This window comes from Tenrec ecaudatus, chromosome 11, assembly GCF_050624435.1.
Source record: "Tenrec ecaudatus isolate mTenEca1 chromosome 11, mTenEca1.hap1, whole genome shotgun sequence".
Classification (NCBI taxonomy): domain Eukaryota; kingdom Metazoa; phylum Chordata; class Mammalia; order Afrosoricida; family Tenrecidae; genus Tenrec; species Tenrec ecaudatus.
The window spans coordinates 106,850,268-106,860,699 of NC_134540.1; positions in this window are offsets into that span (position 1 = coordinate 106,850,268).

Here is a 10,432-nt window from a genome sequence, read left to right on the forward strand (position 1 = left end):
CTGGATTCCCTGTGCCTCCAGCTCCCATATGCACCAGTGTACAACCTCTGCCCTATCCAGCCCTGCAAGGTAGAATTCGGATCATGGTAGTTGGGGGCAGAAGCATCCAGGATCTGGGGGAAAGCTGTGTTCTTCATCGGTACTACCTCGCACCCTAATTAACCCATCTCCTCTCCTAAACCTCTCTATGAGGGGATCTCCAGTGGTCGACACTTGGACCCTGGGTCTCCACTCTGCATTCCCCTCTGTATTTGTAGTTTCATAATGACTTTTATTGTCTTATAGAACTTAACTCTCATAATTGTTAGGATTCCAAGTTATCCTGCCTAGTCTTACACTTACCACCCATCGATTTGCTGTCTTGTGATGGCATGCGCGTTGCTGCAATGCTGGAAGTGAAACCACCGGATTGCACACGCCAGGGGGTCACCCATAGTGACAGATTTCAGCAGGGCTTCCAGACCAAGAGAGACTAGGGAAAAGGACCTACTTCTAAAACATTGGGCTAGCGAAAAGTTCATAACCAGCAGCTGAACATTGTTTGATAATCCTACCAGAGCTGGTTCAAAAGCTTTCAAAATACAGCTGATAAAGAGCTACCTCCTTAAAGTAGAATCAGCCTTAATGATGTGGATGGAGCAATGCTTTGAAGAGGGTCAATTGCCAACACAAAGGAGAGGAAACGGCTGGAAACATCCGTTAATAATTGGAGTGTGGAATGTATGAAGTATGAATTCAGGAAAATTAGATTTCAAAACTTAAATGAAGCCAATGAAAATCCACATCTTATACATGAGCGAGCTGAAATGAGTTGTTATTGGCCATTTTGAATCAGACAAGAATACAGTGGACGTTGCCAGGAATGGAAAATGGAAGATAAATGATGTCACATTTATCTTCACACAAGAATATTTCAGGATCTATCCTGAATACAGCATTATCGGTATTCATGTAATACCCATATAGCTACGAGAAAGACTAGTTACTCTGACTATTATTCAAATTTACACCATGTGGTAGTTACGTAATCATTTCTCAGTTTGAGAGGTAAGAGTGAAGGTGTGGAGCCGAGCCTGCCAATCAGGTCATAGCTAATGAGGCCTCTGTGTGGGCATGCCTTCTCCTGAGAACTCTGGGAATTCCTGTCTTCCTTCTTGGAAGTGGGAGACACTCTCTTTCTGCTCAGTCCCTGCAAGATATTCTTTTGACAAGCCACATGGAGACAGACTGACGGCAGCCAGAGATGCGCAGTTGGAGAAGCCACATGGAGACCCTGCCAGAGCTAACATGCTCCCACCACCACTGGATCCACAAGACTTTCCATCCACTGGCCTGTGATCATCCTGCATTTGACATCATTGCATGCATTTTGTGAATCTGAAGAGGACTTTATAGATTGGTATAGGACATATGGGCTAATACCAGACTTAGGGACTTAATCTGGACTGGGTTGGATGTTTTCTCAATATTCAATTGCTCTTGTATAGAAAGCTATTTTTTAAGGAAAAGATTATTGCGTTTATTACATTTGACAGAACAGCACAGAAAAGTCAACATAAAAATAATTTAGAAAAAAACACCAACAACAATGATGTGGTTGCAAATACCAGTTGCTGTCCAGTGGATTCTGATTCCTGTCAACCTCAGCAGGGTTGTCATGGCTGTGACCTTTGAGAAAAACATCACAGAGGTGCCCCTGGATAGGTGCAAACCATCAACCTTTGGGGAAGCAACTGAATCTTTATCTGCTTGTGCTGCTCAAGGATTTCTGTGGCTTCCCAACATGATCACTGAAGACAAAATGGGTGCATAAGCAAATGTGTTGAAGAAAGCTGATGGTGTCCAGCTATTAAACGACATAGTGTCTGGGGTCTTAATGACTTGAAGTTAAACGAGCGGCCATCTGACAGGAAAACAAGGCCACCTGGAAGAAGCACATCAGCCTGTGTGATCATGAGGTGTCGATGGGAACAGGAATCTCCTGGATGGCCATGATCTCAACAGCCAGGTCTGCTCACAGCGCCGGCAGAGAGGGCATAAAGCTCGTTCTTTTACACATATGAGTGGCTCTGGATTTGTTTCTCTAGTCAACTCAGACTAACACACACACTAACCACAAATGCCAAAAAATGAAGAAATCAACTATTTCTATCAACATCTGCAATCTGAAATTGATCAGACATGCAATCAGATATGTTTATAATTTTGGGTGACTGGAATGCAAAATTTTGGAAATAAAAATGGCATTGTGGTTGTTAGGTGACATCGAATCACTTCTGAACCATAGTGACCCATAATGGCCTTATGCACAAACAATGAAATACTGCCCAGTCCTGTGCCATACTCACAATTGTTTCCATGCTTGACCCCATTGTTGCAGCCACAGTCAATCCATAAAAGAGTACCTTTCCTCTTTTTTGCTGCCCCGTTACTTTACCAAACATAATGTCCTTCTCCAATGACTTGTCTCTCCTGACAAACTGTTCAGTGTATGTAAGACTAAGTAAGTCTGGTCACCCTTGCCTCCAAGGAGCTCTCTGGCCTTACTGTTTCTAGGACAGATTAGTTTGTCCTTTTGGCATGACATGGTACTTCAAATACTCTTCTCCATCACCATTGAGATGAATCAATTCTTTTTCAGTCTTCTTTATTCAATGTCCAATTTTCATATGCTTCTGAGGCAATGCACAATACTATAGGTTGAGTGAGACACACCTTAGTTCCCAATGTAATAATTTTGCTTTTTTTCTTTTTAGAAATGGTTTTATTGACATAAAATTTACATGTAGACTTCCATAGTTAAGTTGCTTTTAAAGAGAGCTGTGTACATACACATCATCACAATTAGTTCCAGTTCTCCCTCCCTCACACCAACATTCTTTTTTTTATCCCACTGTCAATTTTATTTTTTAATCATTTTATTAGGGGCTCATACAATATTCTTGCTTTTTAATACTTTAATGAGGTCTTATACAGCAGATTTACATGATACAACTCATCTTCTGGTCTCTTGACTACTGCTTCCATAAGCATTGATTGTGGGTCCAAGCAAGACGAAAATTCTTGACAGTTTCAACCCTCTTTCCATTTATCACGATGTCACTTATTGGTCCAGTTGTGAGGTTTTGGGTTTTCTTTACATTAAGTTGTAATGCATCCTGAAGACTGAAATCCTTAATGTTCACCAGCAAGTGTGCCAAGTCCTCCTCGCTTTCAGCAAGCAAGTTTGTGTCATCTGCATATCTCAAATTGTTAATCAGCCTTCCTCTGATCCTAATGTCACATTCTTCTTCATACAACCCGTTTATTATTTTCTCTACATATAGATTGAATAAGTGTGATGAGAGGATATAACCTGTCTCCCACCTTTCCTGATTTTAAACCTTGCGGTATTCCCTTTCTGTATGCACAGTTGCCGGCTCCATCAATTCCACAAAGCGCTCTGCAATTCCCATTCTTCTCAAGGTTAGCCATAGTTTGTTGTAATCCACACAGTCAAATACTTTGTAAAACACAAGTATTTCTGGTGTTATCTACTTTGAGCCAAGATCCATCTGACATCAGCAATGACACCTTTTGTTCCACATCCTCTTCTGAATCTGGCCTGAACCTCTAGCAGCTGCTTTTCAATGTATTGCTGCAACCATTGTTAGATGATCTTCAGTAAAATTTTATTTCCACGTTAAAAAAAAGGAATTAGTAGTTAGAAATATAATCTTGATCATAGAAATAATACCAAATATAACAAGATAAAATAATACCAGATCAGTGACTTATACATTGAAAATTCCTTTTACAATAACATAAGTGGGAAATATACCTCAGTGGATGGAATACACAGGAATCAAATATGTAAATCTGTGTGAAAAGGCAACAGAGAAACTTAGTACTCTTAGAATGTGTTAGACTTTGCTGAGTAGAGAAACAAACCCAATGATATTCATATTTATGTAAGAAAGAGCTTTACCGGCCATCTAGCTCAGAAGCAACAAAGTCCATATGGAAGAACACACCAGCCTGTGTGATCGAGTGGTCCCCAAGGGATCAGTTATCAGGCATCAAAGAACAAAAAATCATATCATTGACCGCACACCTCCATGATAGGATCGCTGAAGACAAATGGGTGCATAAGCAAATGTGGTGAAGAAAGCTGATGGTGCCCGGCTATCAAAAGAGATAGTGTCTGGGGTCTTAAAGGCTTGAAGGTGACCAAGCGGCCATCTAGCTCAGAAGCAAAAAAGCCCACATGGAAGAAGCACACCGGCCAGTGCGATCACGAGGTGCCAAAGGGACCAAGTATAAGGCATCATGCAAAAAAAAAAAAAAGATACATGTGTGTATATGTATATATGTGTGTGTGTATGTATGTGTTTATATATACCATATTGAATGAAGGGGGAAGTGCAGAGTGGAGACCCAAGGCCCAAGTGTCAGCCAATGGAGATCCCCTCATAGAGGGGTTTGGGAGAGGAGATGGGTTAATTAGGGTGCAAGGTAGTACCGATGAAGAACACAGCTTTCCCCCAGATCCTGGATGCTTCCTCCCCCCAACTACCATGATCCGAATTCTACCTTGCAGGGCTGGATAGGGCAGAGGTTGTACACTGGTACATATGAGGGCTGGAGGCACAGGGAATCCAGGGTGGATGATACCTTCAGGACCAAGGGTGTGAGGGGCGATGCTGGGAGAGTGGAGGGCAAGTGGGTTGGAAAGGGGGAACTGATTACAAGGATCCACATGTGACCTCCTCCCTGGGAGATGGACGGCAGAGAAGGGAGTGAAGGGAGACTCTGGATAGGGCAAGATATGACAAAATAACGATGTATAAATTACCAAGGGCACATGAGGGAGGGGGGAGCGGGGAGGGAGGGGAAAAAAAAGAGGACTTGATGCAAAGGGCTTAAGTGGAGAGCAAATGCTTTGAGAATGATTGGGGCAGGGAATGTATGGATGTGCTTTATACAATTGATGTATGTATATGTATGGACTGTGATAAGAGTTGTATGAGCCCATAATAAATTTTTTTTAATTTAAATAAATAAATACATTTCTTATACAGAGGAAGAAAAAAGAAAGAAAGAGCTTTATATCAGGAAGTAATTATATATCGAGAATATATCCCAGTCCAGTCTAATTCAAGGCCATAAGTCCAATAGTGGCCCATAAGTCCCTCTTCAGACTCACTCAGTCACATGCAGTGATGCAGAGTGCAGGAAGATCACAGTCACATGCAGTGATGCAGAGTACAGGAAGAGCACAGCTCAGTGAGTGCATATTGTGTGGATCCAAGGTCAGTGGAAATGTGGCTCCGTCAGCTCTCCAGGGGCCCCGCAAGCAAGAAGGTGAAGGCAGAGAGAGAGGGACGTTTCCTGGGCCCTCCTTATGAGAAGGTCATGCCCATAAGGCCGTGACCTGATTGACAGGTTGAATGCCACCCATACACTTTTATATATCTTCAAGTTGACATGAAATTATGTACCTATACACAGAAGTAAATCGAGGCACAGTGGTGGAACAAACCATCAATTGCTCATATGCAAGTTAAGCTGAATTTGAAAATAGTTATCAGGAGCCCACAAAAGCCAAAATATTGATCATACCCCACCTACATTTTAGAGACTCTCTCAAGAGTAGATTAGATGCATTGGAATGATGAATGAAGGCTAGATGTGACTAGTAGGGGGACATCAAGGACATCATACATGGAAAAAGCAAAGGTCATTAGAAAGATAGAAAGGACCAAATTGAATGGCAGAATTTGGGGATAGAGTACTAAAACAAATGGACAAAATGATCATGTAACAGAGCTGAACAGAAGACTTCAAAGGGCAGCTCAAGAAAGCAAAGTATGATGGTGATGTACAAAGGCCTCAGTAAGAAACCTGGAAGGAAGAACACACTCAGCAGTTTCAAGAAGGGAAGAAAACAATCAAGTCTTGAGTTGCAGTATTTGGTTGGCCTGTCAGGTCAGGGCTGGACTGCTAACCGTGAAGTCAGTGTTTCGAATCCAGCAGTCTCTTCATGAGAGCAGATGAGGCTATCGGCTCCGATAAAGATTCACTCCCTCAGAAACCTTGCACAGGGTTGTATGAGTTGAGTTGACTCAATGGTAGTGAGTTTGGTTCTTGGTGTATGGGCAAGATCTTGAAAGACACAGGAAGAATCAAGAAAAGATGTAAAAAACACACACTGTACTAAAAAGAATTGGTCAACATTCAGCCACTTCAGGATGGAACATATAATCAATAACTGATGGTACCCAAGGGAGAAGTCCAAACTCTCCTGAAGGGATTGGTGAAAACAAAGCTCCAGGAATTGATGGAATGCCAAGTGAGGTGTTTCAAAAAATGGAAGCAGTGCTCACTTACCTGTGCCAAGAAATGTGGAAGACAGCTACATGACTGTCTGAAGAAGAAATCTGTATTTGTGCCCATCTCCCCCCAATAATATGTGATCCAAAACAGAACGTGGAAGTTATTGAATAATATCATTAACATCACACACACAAATAAAGCTGTTGCTACAGCATACCAATAAGTAACTGCCAGTAATTCAAGCTGGATTCAGAATAAGATGTGAAACCAGATAAATCACTGCTGCTGTCAGGTGAATTTTGATTAAAAGCAGAGAATACCTGAAAGATGTTTACTTGTACTTTATTGAATAGGTAAAGGCATTTCATTGTGTGGATCATTAAAAATTACAGCTAACACTGTGGGGAAAGAATTCTAGCAAGTTTAATTGTGCTGTTGTGGAATGTGGGCATAAATCAAAAAATGATCATGGGGACAGATCAGGGGGTAATACATGGTTTAAAATCAGGAGAGGTGCGTGTCATTTCACCATTCCCATTCATTCTACATGCTGAACAAATAATTGAGACAAGGGAGTATATGAAGAAGAGTGTAGCATTAATATTGGAGGGAGATAACACAGCCTTGACTGCTGAAAGCAATGAGAACTTGGAATATTTACTGATAAATATCAAAGACTATAGCTTTCAGTGTAGATTACAACTCAGTGCCAAGAAAACAAAAACCCGCTCAACTGGACCAATAGACAACATCGTGATAAACAGAAAATACCAAAGTTTCAAGGATTTCACCGACTTTGATCTACATCAATGCTCATGGAAACAGCAGTGACTAAATTAAATGGCGTATTGTACAGGGCAAATCTGCTACAAAAGGGCCTCTATAAAGAAATACACAGTGAGGGATGGGTGCTCAGGACTGTCGATAGCCTCAGGAAACATCAAGGTCACTTAGCCCAACATAGTCCACAAAGACAATGTTCGACATCCTATTTGGTGGTCATCCATGGGGGTCTTGAATTTTGTGAGCAACTATGTACGGTGCAACTCTAGGTCTCTCTTTGTCTAGATGGATAAAAGGTGATGAAAATTAAAAACACATGGAAACAATTAGTTCCATGCAAGACTGGACCAGGAGACCTAGATGATACCTGCCCACACTACCAACTATTCTGAAAGGGAAAGCTGAACAATGAAAGCGGAAGTCTGCATTGATGCATTTGAATTCTGGTGTTGGTGGAAAATACCATCTGCCAAGTCTACTGGAAGAAGTACAGCCGAACAGTTCCTTAGAGCTCTCTGAGACTTTGTCTCAGATACTTTGAACATGTTATCAAGAGGGACAAGTTCCTGAAAAGGGATATAGTGTTTATAGAGGCTTTCACATACCGATGAGACAAGCGAAAATATGATGGCTTGGGCGAGATATACCTTAGACCTCAAAGCCACATCTTTGTTCTTTAACACGTAAAAGAGGCCTTTTAAAAAAACCACTAGCACTGACTTAATTAAACCTAACAAATAGCATCAACATGTGTGGATGACTCAACTTCCTTGCTGAGTGAGTAGAGAACTTGAAATACATCAAAGACTACAGTTTTTGTTATGAAAGACACTTCAATGTAAAGAATGTCTGAATTCTCAGAACTTGAGCAATATACAAAATAATGATAAAAAAAAAAAAAAAACAACCACTAGAAGGAGCCCTGGTCAGTGAGAAGGAGGAAGAGCCTCAGTGAGATATATTGACAACATGGCGGCAACAGTAGGATCAAGCATGACAGTAATTTTGAGGATGGCACAGGACCAAGAAGTGTTTCATTCTATACCCTTAGGATCACTGGAAGTCAAAAGAGACTGGAAGGCACATAGCAAACAAGAATCCTATATGCTCACTCTCTCAGATTAGCACCCTTCTGTCAAATTGTGAAAATAATTATGTTGCAATTTTTATTAGAATTGCTTTGTGATAGTTACATTATTTCCTGTCAACTTGATAAATAAGTGTAGGGGTGGAGTCTAGCCTGTCAATCAAGTCACAGCATGATGATGCCTCCGTGTGGACATGGCCTTCACATGAGGGTTCTGGGAACTTCCTCTCGCTCTGCTTCACCTGCCTGTTGAAGAGCCACACTCAAAGAGCTGGAAGAGCCCTACGGAAACCTGTGCCACCACTGAGATGCTTCCACCACCATTGGATCTACAAGCTTTTGCACCCACCAGCCTGTGATCTTCCTGAATTTTGCTTCATTGCATGTGACTGCTTGAGTCTGAAGAGGGATTTATGGACTAGTACCAGACTTATGGGCTAATATTGGACTTACGGACTTGATTCGGATTAGGCTGAGATGTTTTCTCAATATACAATTGCTCTTTGAGGTAAAGCTCTCTCTTACATATAAATGAGTGTCAATGAGTTTTTCCTCTAGTATGAAAATACATTCTTGGTTTAGGATAAAGCAAACTAAAACTCACTGCCAGCGAGTTGATTCCAACTCATAGGCAAGGCAGGACTTGCCCCTGTGGGTTTCTGAGACTGTACCTTTCATGAGAGTAGAAAGCCTGTCTTTCACCTGTCTTCCAAAGCAGTGTATGTTCTGGAACTGCTGACCTTGAGGTCAACAGCCCAGTGCACAGTCAGTTCACCACCAGGACTCCCTGGTTTCAGAATAGAAAATAAAAACTGGTTGAGCCTGGTCATCTTTTTTTCATCTTGCTTTCAATGGGGGATGTAGGAGAAAACCAAGGAAAGTCATAGATGGCAATTTTGAATCCAGTATATTGTCTTTGTTTGATTCCCAAGCAATGACGCTATGTATAAGGGAAGCTGTTTCACTGGTGGTGGTTACTGGAGGTGGTTACTGGAGGTGTAGTCATTGTTTGAAAATGCAGTGAGGTAAATAAATAAGAAAGAAAAGAAAAGGCTTATGACCCACGTGGCAAAGTAGAACTTTGAGTCAGAAGAGACTGAAGCACATACAATTACCACATCCCATAAACAATCCCTCTGGTCCGCCACCAAGTGCTTGGCTTCTCTAGCTGAACTCCATCCTCACACAGCACCGACGAGAGTTCCTTTCCATTCCTTTCTACAGTAAATGTGATCATCTTCTCTTGAAAATGCATTAGGGAAAAACACAAAACAGATGCTCATCCCCATCCAAACCGGAGAGATCTTGTCAAAATCTGACCCCCTTTCGTGATAAAAACAGAAAAGTAGGAGTGGAAGAGAACTTCCTGAAGCTGAGAAAGGGCATTGATTTTAAAAGTACAGTGCACATTACCCACTAACAGTCTAAGCTCTCTCCCTAGTAACAGTTCAATGATGCCTGCCTTTATTTAGCCTTTTGCTGAAATTTCTAGACGGAGCAATTAGACAAGTAGTAGGGGGGCCGGGGGAAGGCATCCAGATTGAAAAGGCAAAAGTAAAACTCTATTCACTGGTGACATGATCCTATCTGTAGAAAATCTCATCCTCCAAATAGCCTCAAGAAGGGTAGTAAGTGGTGTAACCAATGAACAACACAAAGTGTCAGGGTAGGTCAACACCCACAAATCAGTTGTGTTTCTATACATCAGCAATGAACACGCCAAGAGGGAGTTAAGAAAGCACTTTCATTTACAATAACGTCTAAAAGGATACCAAGGGATGAATTTAACCAAGGAACTAAACTTACCACAACTTCATGTGTTCAGAGTCGAACTGGCCCGTGGGAGTGCCTTTTGGAAACAGATTCCCTGATGTGTTTCCTAAGACCCCAACCTTTTGATTCATAAGCAAGTGCCTACCTGTTTGTGCCACTCACCTAGCCCAGCAGGTCTACTCCTTTTCAAAGCAAGTGGCAATGGTAGCCGAGCACCATCTAGTTCTTCTGGTCTTAAGCTTGTGGTGACTGGGGTGTGCATGGTCCAGTGTTTCCACGTGTTTTTTGATTTCCATCACTCTTCTTTCCCTCAGTCAAAGAGAGGCCAATAGTTGCTCCTGAATTTGTAAGACCCATTCGCTACTCACCAAGATAGAATGTAGAACTTTGACTTTGTGAACTGTTATACCAATTGACTGTGGCGTTCCCTGGTAGCCTCCAGACCCAGTGACTCAGGCCTTTCAGATGTCTGGT